A 10,648-nucleotide genomic window follows, 5' to 3' on the forward strand; every position below is an offset into this window, starting at 1 on the left:
AGTTTCTTTCCTTTCCCCCTTTTTCCCTTTGTTGATTCCATTCCCTTTACCCCGTTTGAACCAAACGGCCCCTACGTATAATTGATTAATGAATTAATAAATGAAGGAAGCAATTTTTTTTATCATAAATGTAATCCCCCGTATATTTATAAAGTTTATTAATATAGTTTTACGTATAATTAATTATATTTAAATTACATTGGTGAATTTTAGTCTTAATGTATATTTATTTATTCAAATGCATTTTAAATATTTTAAGAATTTATGAAATTAAAATAATTTTAGAATTTTACGTTGAAAAGAAATCGAATTGCGAAACCGATTGAATTTAGAAAACTATCCTTACCGATTTTAGATTGAAATCCTAAAACTAAATCCTAATTCTAAGCCCATTTGGTAAAGCCCAAAATATCAAACCCACAACTCTCCTCCACTCTCCTCTCTTTCAATTTCACGTGAAAAACAAAACACCCAAACCCTCCTTCTTTTTGCAACTTCACGTGAACAGGAACCACAAACCCCTTGCTTCAGCCACCAGCCCTCCTCCACCGTCGCACCACAGTACCTGGTTGCAGCTGTCAACCCGCCGTCGCTGCCCTGCCCAGCCGCCGGCCTTTCTTCGCTGCTCCCTTCTCCTTCGCGAGCACCATTGTTCCCTCTTCTCCCTCGTGCTTGTCTCACTCTCTCACGTCACTGCAGATGCATCGCCAGCCTCCGCGACCGCCGCACAACCACCGTGCGTCCATCTGACGCCGTCCGACGTACTCCTCCTCCTGGTCCCGCTGCCGCGCCGCCCTGCCGCCGGCCATCACTCCTTCTTTTCTTATTTTGGTTAATTCTGAAACCCTTAAACTAATTTATGTTTTAATCATGTTTTATTAATATAATTCATGTTTTCCTTGAATTAAATTATAGTTTGTATGAGTTAATTATGAATTCAGATTACATGTTTTGCATAATTAATAATTTAAATTTGAGATTATGTAATTGAAATGAAATTAGAATTTTAATTATTAAAGCATGGATTTTTAAGGTTTTTAGAGTTTTGAAACCATGGTAGGATGATTACAAGTTATTAAAGTTATTGTTTTTATGATTTCAAACATGTTAATTATGTTTTGGAGTAGTTTGAAATTAGTTATATTGCTGGAAATTTAAAGTATGATGCTTTGAAGAGTTTTCAACGAATCTCAATAATTAATATAACAATTACGATGCTAGGAAATCAAATATTCAAGTTTCGATATTGGGAAATGTTATAATTATGTTTAGGAAGGGTTTGAAGCTCCCTAATGTTGCTGAAAATTCAATATGAATTGATATGAGTCTATATTGGTTGTTGTTAGGTGGAGAATTCTCTTTAGGCGACTTTTAAAAGTGTTAAAGTGACGTATCAGTTTGTTTACACAAGGTACGTACATACCTGTGTGCTTGGAATGTGTGCTAATTGTTGAAACCATGTTGAATTATTGATGAACTTGGTTATGTTGATGTTGTTGATGAACTTAGTCAGGTTGAAATTGCATGTTTGATACTGTTGGATGAACATATTAAACCTTTATTGCATTTTGAGGATTATAACATGTTAGTATGGAAGATTGATGCAAACATGTTTGATTGGGAACACTAGATTATTTAGTATATAATCCAGATCAGTTAATTGTTGTTCCCTTTTTAGCTTTTCACTACTTTATGAGGGCGGAGGACCTTATTTAGTAAGTTGAAACCTTATACCCATATTCAGGGGTTGATCAGTATTAAAGAAAAGATTGGAGTTAAGTGGAATGAGTCTTGTTTGATGCCTTTGTGATCACTTACTCAATTCCAAGATAAAAACAGTTATAAATAAATGTGAGTTGCATGCCTTATGTGATTGTTGAGTCATAACAGGGTGTCAATTTGTAAATCATGTAAAGTGAAACTGAGTAGCAATAGCTTTAGACTGTGCACGTCTAAAGTGACGGACAAACAGGAGTTGGGGTTCATGGTGGTAGCCCATGGCCTTTCATTCGGACCGGATTGATCACCGCGTCCTATTTTCAGTCAAACGTTCCTCGATATCGCAGGTCACTGAGGTTACGGAGTCGCGCCCGTACCTCGCCTAGCTAGAAAACTCGGTCCATTGCCTATTTCAATTAAAATAATATTATTGTTATAAAAGTCTAGTCCAGTCTAGCCTAGTCTAGTTAAGTATGGTCGTCAGATTATCATGCTTTGTCTGACCTTAATTATGTTTAATAGTATCATGTTAGGATTATTATTGCTTTAGTATGTAGTACTCAGCTTTGCTGATTACGTGCTTTGTTTGTGTGTGTTGATCACGGCTATGCCTATTGATCCTGTGATGACCCATCTTTGGTGAGCAGTCCCTAAGGATCAATAAGCGTTGCCCATCTACAGGTTTGAAGATGATGCATCATTGGGATCGGGATTAGAGAGCTTGTAGTTCATTTGATTTTCTAAGTTGGATTCGGTTTGTTTAAGTGGACTCTAAAACTTATTGAATTAGTAACATTAACTTTGTTTTTCGTTGATTGGTTTTTGGGATTTATTCTGAAAATGATTATTTATAAACTTACAGTTAGTTTTATGTTTTCCGCTGCAAAATTCTGAATAAGCCGTTACGTTTTCACACGGGCGATAATGCCTTGATAATTCTCTACGTTTTATATTTAAAAGTTATTTTAGAAAAGAGAGAATTGTCGGGGTGTTACAAAGTGGTATCTAGAAGCTAAGGTTTTACTTAACAATTTTTTTAGGCGCCTAACTATCTAGTTATTTAAAATAAATTTCTAAAAAAAAAATCGAGCTTCTACGTATTATAGTGTTCAAAAATTGGTACTTTTTTTTGGGGGGCCGATTTCCTTTTATCTTGTTTGAAAGTATATAATATTTCTTATTTAATTTCGGAATCAACTTATTTATTCGAAACTTTTTGTTTATGTGAATTAAGTACGCTTTTCTTTATTTTCGAAATTAAATTAAATATATTCGAAAAAAATAAAAATAAAAAATCTTATTCCTTAAGTATATTTATTCGTTTAATATTTATTCGCTTAATAAATATGTATTCGTTTATTATTTATTCGTTTAATAAAAATTTCTTATTAATTATTCGTTTTTTTTATAAAAAAAAAAAAAAAAAAAAATATTCTTTATTTTATTTATTCGTTTATTATTAATTCGTTTAATAAACTTTTTCTTACTAATCGTTCTTGTTTTATTCTTTAAATTCTTCAATGTTTGACCTATTATGATTTATTATGAGAGATGGGTAATATAGGAAAGGGCATATAGGATAGAATTATATGTGCATTAGTAGTTAATTGCTAACATAAGAAGTTAATTGCTATGTGCATGTGTTAAATGTTTAAGTGTTGCATGTAAATGTGCATAGAAATTGTTTGATTCCACCAAACTTATTGTTTTATTGAATTCTGATTATGCTTTGGTTGGGAAATCGTTAGTAAGATCTTAAGTTGTTTGTTTCATGAATAAAACGCTTCTTTCCAAGTACACCAACATAGGATCCTTTGAGAAGATCGACGAATACTGAGGATCTAGATTTCACTTCACAAATTTCCAAGGAAAGAACAGATAGACAAGATGCCTTAAACATTTGAAGTTGTAATAGTTAGTTTGTTCTTAAATGTTTTGGAGAATAAGTAGCAAAGCTACAACAGTTTAAAGTTAAAGCAATAAGAGTTTGAGTTATTCTTTATTCTTTTCAAGGATGTATTAAACCTTTATAGAATTAGCAATAAAAGTTAAAGTATTCGTTTCCAATGTGAGAATTCCATAATTCGCCAACAATAGTTTATGTTTATATCATAGAACTTTTATTTTATTTTGAGGACAAGTGTGTTGTTAATATTTAGGGATTGTTATACTCATTCTTTTGAGGAATAAAAGTTAGATCATTGATTATCCAAAGGACCAAGAGTTTATTTTGGGCACGCAAGGGAATGTTTTCTTCTTTTTCTACCTTATTATTTGTGATGATTGAATTTGATCCTTGTTTCTTAGTTGAATGTCCGGTATGCGAATATCATTCATAAATGATTGTTTATGTATGTGAATTCTGGATGCTGGTGTGATATTACATTGCTAGGATAATGTTAAGTGAAGTTTCGAACGTAAAATAGAATACATTACTTACAGGTCGCGCTTTAGGATGGCCAACAATAATGACCTAGCTGCTGCTATTCGCCTCTTGGCGGAAAAACTAGCCCAGGAAAGAACTGAGCGCCCCGATTCTGCAGGGGACATGTTTGAAAGGTTTGCGAAAGTTAAGCCACCATACTTCAAGGGGCAAGCAGACCCGACCTTCCTAGAACACTGGATTAGGGAGTTTGAAAAACTATTTTGGGCGGTAAATTGTCCTGAAAATATGAAAGTAGGCCAAGCTGTCTTTTACCTAAAAGATGAGGCCGATCTATGGTGGAAAGAAAATAGAACTAAGCTAAGTGTTGTTGAAGGATTTAATTGGGACTCATTTGTTGTTGCATTGAGGGAAAAGTTTTATCCTCCTTTTATAACAAAACGAAAAGCGCAGGAATTCATAAACCTTGGGATGGGGAGTATGACCATCGCTGAATATTATAGCAAATTTATAGCGATGTCGAGGATCGCACCTGAAGTTGTAGCCACAGAAGAGATAAAGGCTCAGAGGTTTGAGCAAGGGTTGACCGATGAGTTCCAGTTGGGATTAGGTGGAGAAACCTTTATCTCTTTAGATAATGTGTATGAGAGAACCGCTCATATTTACGGTTTGCAGTCCATAAGGGACGCGAAAAATGTTGTTGGGGAGAAAAGAAAAGAGTTTAATGTCCAGGAAAACCAAGGGAATTTCAAGAGGAATATGAATGAGAATAGGAATGAAAATGGAAATGGAAATTTTCGAGGAGGAAACAGTCTGGGGCACAACAATAGGAGTAAATCCGAGAGAGTGTATCACTGCAAGAGGTGCAACAATAACCACCCTGGGAAGGACTGTAAAGGAAAATTGGTGAATTGCCACTATTGTCAGAAAAGGGGGCATAGAGAGTTTGAGTGCTTCATTAAGCACAGAAAGGAACAAAATAGTAATGGGGGTGGGAACCAAGAGAGGTTTAACCAGTCTGGAGATCAAAATTCAAAGCCTGGAGGGGCACAAAACAATCAAGAGAACTATAATAAGCCTGCAAATGATAACAACAACCAGGATAAGGCTCCGGGCAAACTATTCATGATGAGTAGAAATGAAGCTGAACGTTCTGCAGACGTAGTTCATGGTACTTTTTTTTAATTAATTTTGTGCTAGTTAAACATTATTTGATTCGGTAGCAACTTATTCTTTCATTTTGTCATTTGTTATTAAAAGTCTGAAATTAGTAGATTTTGAATGTTTCATTTACCTGTTATTATGCCCACCGGGGTAACCATAAGGTGTATAAGATTATTTAAGAACTTGCCTTTGAAGAAAAAAGATTGCGTTTTCCCTTCTGATTGGACAAAAGTTTAATTTTAGGGACCTAGATGTAATTCCAGGGACGGATTGACTAAGTTTTTCCAAGGCTAAGATAGACTGTGAAATTTAGAGAGTAATTTTAAGGAACCTTGTTGGGAAATTGACCTCATGTAGATGTTTTGAGAAGTCCAAGAACCTTTAGTTATTTCTGTAATGCGAGTGAGGAAATGGACGAATAGAGAGCGTGAGCTATTTTTTTCTATAGTGTGCTAGTTGGGAGTAAATAAGTTGGAGTGAAGATCGAGGATGTTCCCAGTGTGAATGAATTCATTGATGTGTTTCCGAGTGGAATTGCGAGTATGTCACCAACTAGAGCATTTGAGTTCACTATAGAGTTAAATCCTGAAACGACACCTATATCTGAAACACCGTATAGCAAGGAATGAGAAAGAGCATGGTAAACACTTGAGAGTTATTTTGGAGACGCTTAGAAAGAATCTAGTTTTATATGGATGAAGTATACAAATCTTGAAGTCATGTGGGTATAAGTGACACTGGCGGAATAGTGAAGGACTAAATTGATTGAAAACTACGTTACTTAAGGGAATAAATTTAAGAGAAGATTCGAGGGGTCCAGGATCGTTAGAAATCATTTGGCATCTTAAAAAGATGAAAAGAAATATATGAATTGGTGAAAGAGCTAGGGGTTGTGCCCAAAAGTTATACATATCCATGAAAGGCATAATGAGGTTTAGTAAAAAGGAAAAGTTGACCAGAAGGAGTCTCTGTAGATCCTGCTAAGATTAGAGAGGTGAGTGAGTGACCTATTCCGAGAACGTGTATGTATCTAAAGTTTACTAGGCCTAGATGACCATTATAGGATGTTGTGAAAGACTTTTCGAAGAGAGAAAAACCATTGACCAACTTGTTGAAAAAGGAATCGAAATTCAAGTGAAGTGAGAAATGTGAGGAAGCTTTTTAGATTTAGCTTTTGTCGCGTCAATTGAAACCTTATAAGGCTAATTACCAAACCCATGACCTAGAGTTAGCTGTTATGGTGTTATCTACGAATATTTGGAGACATTACCTTTATAGGGCAACATGTAAGATCCTTATCGAGAACAAAAGTCTGAAATTTTGGCAATAAGGTCCAGTTGAATCTTGGGGACAACATTGAAAATGAGTATTTCTTTCCACACTGCAAACGATAGACAGACTAAGATTACTAACGGAATATATGTTGAGAACCTGTGTTATGGACTTTAAGGGTAATTGGGAAGGCCACCTAGGTTCGATTGAATTTTCGTGCATCAATAGTTACCATGCAAGCATTACGATGTCACATGTTGAGGCATTGTATGGAAAGAATTGCAGAAGTCTTACTTGTTGGAATGAGTTTAGTGAGAATATTGTATTGAGGACATAATTCGTTGAGGAAGAAATACCCAAAGTTATTCCTTGAGATGAGTTACGAGGGCGTAACTCGTTTTCTTTAAGAGGGGTAGAATGCGATATAAATTCGCGCTTTTTACCTAATTTTATGGTGTTTTTATGCATTTTATGCTTATTTTTAGCAACTTATACATGTTGATGCAAAATAAATAGATTCTTCGCATAAGAAAAGGTGTTCTTGAGTAACACAAACAACTTTAAGTTGGCAAAACAGTGCACATGAGTGGCACAATTATTTCTCTAGTAAGAATGAATTAAAGACTTTTGAAAAATGTGTGAATTCTCGTGTCAAGTTTCGGGACGAAACTTCTTTTAAGAGGGGTAGATTGTAATCCCCCGTATATTTATAAAGTTTATTAATATAGTTTTACGTATAATTAATTATATTTAAATTACATTGGTGAATTTTAGTCTTAATATATATTTATTTATTCAAATTCATTTTAAATATTTTAAGAATTTATGAAATTAAAATAATTTTAGAATTTTACGTTGAAAAGAAATCGAATTGCGAAACCGATTGAATTTAGAAAACTATCCTTACCGATTTTAGATTGAAATCCTAAAACTAAATCCTAATTCTAAGCCCATTTGGTAAAGCCCAAAATATCAAACCCACAACTCTCCTCCACTCTCCTCTCTTTCAATTTCACGTGAAAAACAAAACACCCAAACCCTCCTTCTTTTTGCAACTTCACGTGAACAGGAACCACAAACCCCTTGCTTCAGCCACCAGCCCTCCTCCACCGTCGCACCACAGTACCTGGTTGCAGCTGTCAACCCGCCGTCGCTGCCCTGCCCAGCCGCCGGCCTTTCTTCGCTGCTCCCTTCTCCTTCGCGAGCACCATTGTTCCCTCTTCTCCCTCGTGCTTGTCTCACTCTCTCACGTCACTGCAGATGCATCGCCAGCCTCCGCGACCGCCGCACAACCACCGTGCGTCCATCTGACGCCGTCCGACGTACTCCTCCTCCTGGTCCCGCTGCCGCGCCGCCCTGCCGCCGGCCATCACTCCTTCTTTTCTTATTTTGGTTAATTCTGAAACCCTTAAACTAATTTATGTTTTAATCATGTTTTATTAATATAATTCATGTTTTCCTTGAATTAAATTATAGTTTGTATGAGTTAATTATGAATTCAGATTACATGTTTTGCATAATTAATAATTTAAATTTGAGATTATGTAATTGAAATGAAATTAGAATTTTAATTATTAAAGCATGGATTTTTAAGGTTTTTAGAGTTTTGAAACCATGGTAGGATGATTACAAGTTATTAAAGTTATTGTTTTTATGATTTCAAACATGTTAATTATGTTTTGGAGTAGTTTGAAATTAGTTATATTGCTGGAAATTTAAAGTATGATGCTTTGAAGAGTTTTCAACGAATCTCAATAATTAATATAACAATTACGATGCTAGGAAATCAAATATTCAAGTTTCGATATTGGGAAATGTTATAATTATGTTTAGGAAGGGTTTGAAGCTCCCTAATGTTGCTGAAAATTCAATATGAATTGATATGAGTCTATATTGGTTGTTGTTAGGTGGAGAATTCTCTTTAGGCGACTTTTAAAAGTGTTAAAGTGACGTATCAGTTTGTTTACACAAGGTACGTACATACCTGTGTGCTTGGAATGTGTGCTAATTGTTGAAACCATGTTGAATTATTGATGAACTTGGTTATGTTGATGTTGTTGATGAACTTAGTCAGGTTGAAATTGCATGTTTGATACTGTTGGATGAACATATTAAACCTTTATTGCATTTTGAGGATTATAACATGTTAGTATGGAAGATTGATGCAAACATGTTTGATTGGGAACACTAGATTATTTAGTATATAATCCAGATCAGTTAATTGTTGTTCCCTTTTTAGCTTTTCACTACTTTATGAGGGCGGAGGACCTTATTTAGTAAGTTGAAACCTTATACCCATATTCAGGGGTTGATCAGTATTAAAGAAAAGATTGGAGTTAAGTGGAATGAGTCTTGTTTGATGCCTTTGTGATCACTTACTCAATTCCAAGATAAAAACAGTTATAAATAAATGTGAGTTGCATGCCTTATGTGATTGTTGAGTCATAACAGGGTGTCAATTTGTAAATCATGTAAAGTGAAACTGAGTAGCAATAGCTTTAGACTGTGCACGTCTAAAGTGACGGACAAACAGGAGTTGGGGTTCATGGTGGTAGCCCATGGCCTTTCATTCGGACCGGATTGATCACCGCGTCCTATTTTCAGTCAAACGTTCCTCGATATCGCAGGTCACTGAGGTTACGGAGTCGCGCCCGTACCTCGCCTAGCTAGAAAACTCGGTCCATTGCCTATTTCAATTAAAATAATATTATTGTTATAAAAGTCTAGTCCAGTCTAGCCTAGTCTAGTTAAGTATGGTCGTCAGATTATCATGCTTTGTCTGACCTTAATTATGTTTAATAGTATCATGTTAGGATTATTATTGCTTTAGTATGTAGTACTCAGCTTTGCTGATTACGTGCTTTGTTTGTGTGTGTTGATCACGGCTATGCCTATTGATCCTGTGATGACCCATCTTTGGTGAGCAGTCCCTAAGGATCAATAAGCGTTGCCCATCTACAGGTTTGAAGATGATGCATCATTGGGATCGGGATTAGAGAGCTTGTAGTTCATTTGATTTTCTAAGTTGGATTCGGTTTGTTTAAGTGGACTCTAAAACTTATTGAATTAGTAACATTAACTTTGTTTTTCGTTGATTGGTTTTTGGGATTTATTCTGAAAATGATTATTTATAAACTTACAGTTAGTTTTATGTTTTCCGCTGCAAAATTCTGAATAAGCCGTTACGTTTTCACACGGGCGATAATGCCTTGATAATTCTCTACGTTTTATATTTAAAAGTTATTTTAGAAAAGAGAGAATTGTCGGGGTGTTACAATAAATTGTTATTCAAGTACATAAATTTGGGCATTAAAGTTTTATACATTCATAAGAATAATTTTTTTCCTTTTTAATAGTTTTAGAGTCATAAGTTGTATTGTTGGAGTGATGGTTAAAACTTTTCTTTAACATACGAGAGGTCATGGGTTCGAGGATGAATATCAATATTTTTTTGTGAGGACAAAATAACCAATAATGTGTATAATGTGTGTGTATGACATGACGCGACGCCATGTCACTTGCCAAGTCATGGTGACACATGGAGAGATGGCATGGATTGCCTTGGAGTTTTAATATATATATATAGATATAGATTCATGAAGAAATGCACCTCCATGGTTGAATGCTTGGAAAAATACACAACGTAACTGCCAAAGATTCTTCAATACATGAGGGAAAAGGCTACGAATTATTACTACGCTACTGCTAGTCTACTAGGCCTAGTACTATACTAAGCTCTAGAGCTAAGACTATGAAAGCTGCGCAAGTAAGAAATGCTTTGTCTGTGTGTTGATGATGTCTTTCTAAATGTATATATACCCCTAATAAGAGGCGGTTGATCGAAGCGGTTTGCAGAACAGTGGGGAGTTGCTCCCGTAACTGCTTGGGTGAGAGAGAGAAATCGGGTGATCGTGGTCACGTCATCTTTTGACTTACTTTAACCTCCTTGTAACTGCCGCTGGGAACCTGATTCTTCTGGGCTCGCGTTTCTCTTGGGTTTGTCCTTTGTTGGGTTGTTCTGCTTCTTTCTCTTGGGCTCGTACCTCGATTGGGCTTGAGTTAACTGTTGGGCCTTTGTCAATTTAGGGTATTCGACCTACCACATACCCT

At 35.5% G+C, this 10,648-nt stretch overlaps 1 long non-coding RNA gene across 2 annotated transcripts; it reads left to right on the forward strand.

Annotated features, from left to right (window-relative positions):
- The first annotated feature begins 221 nt into the window (after positions 1–221).
- Positions 222–9,724, forward strand: LOC130461941 (uncharacterized). 2 transcript variants are annotated; one of them, XR_008921995.1, is made up of 4 exons: positions 222–831; positions 1,347–1,411; positions 8,446–8,510; positions 9,466–9,724. It is a non-coding gene; the product is annotated as an uncharacterized lncRNA (long non-coding RNA). The 2 variants fall into 2 exon arrangements; XR_008921996.1 differs by lacking the exons at positions 8,446–8,510; positions 9,466–9,724 and adding an exon at positions 4,162–4,230.
- Positions 9,725–10,648: the final 924 nt, after the last annotated feature.

Source organism: Spinacia oleracea, chromosome 5 (assembly GCF_020520425.1).
Source record: "Spinacia oleracea cultivar Varoflay chromosome 5, BTI_SOV_V1, whole genome shotgun sequence".
Classification (NCBI taxonomy): Eukaryota; Viridiplantae; Streptophyta; class Magnoliopsida; order Caryophyllales; family Amaranthaceae; genus Spinacia; species Spinacia oleracea.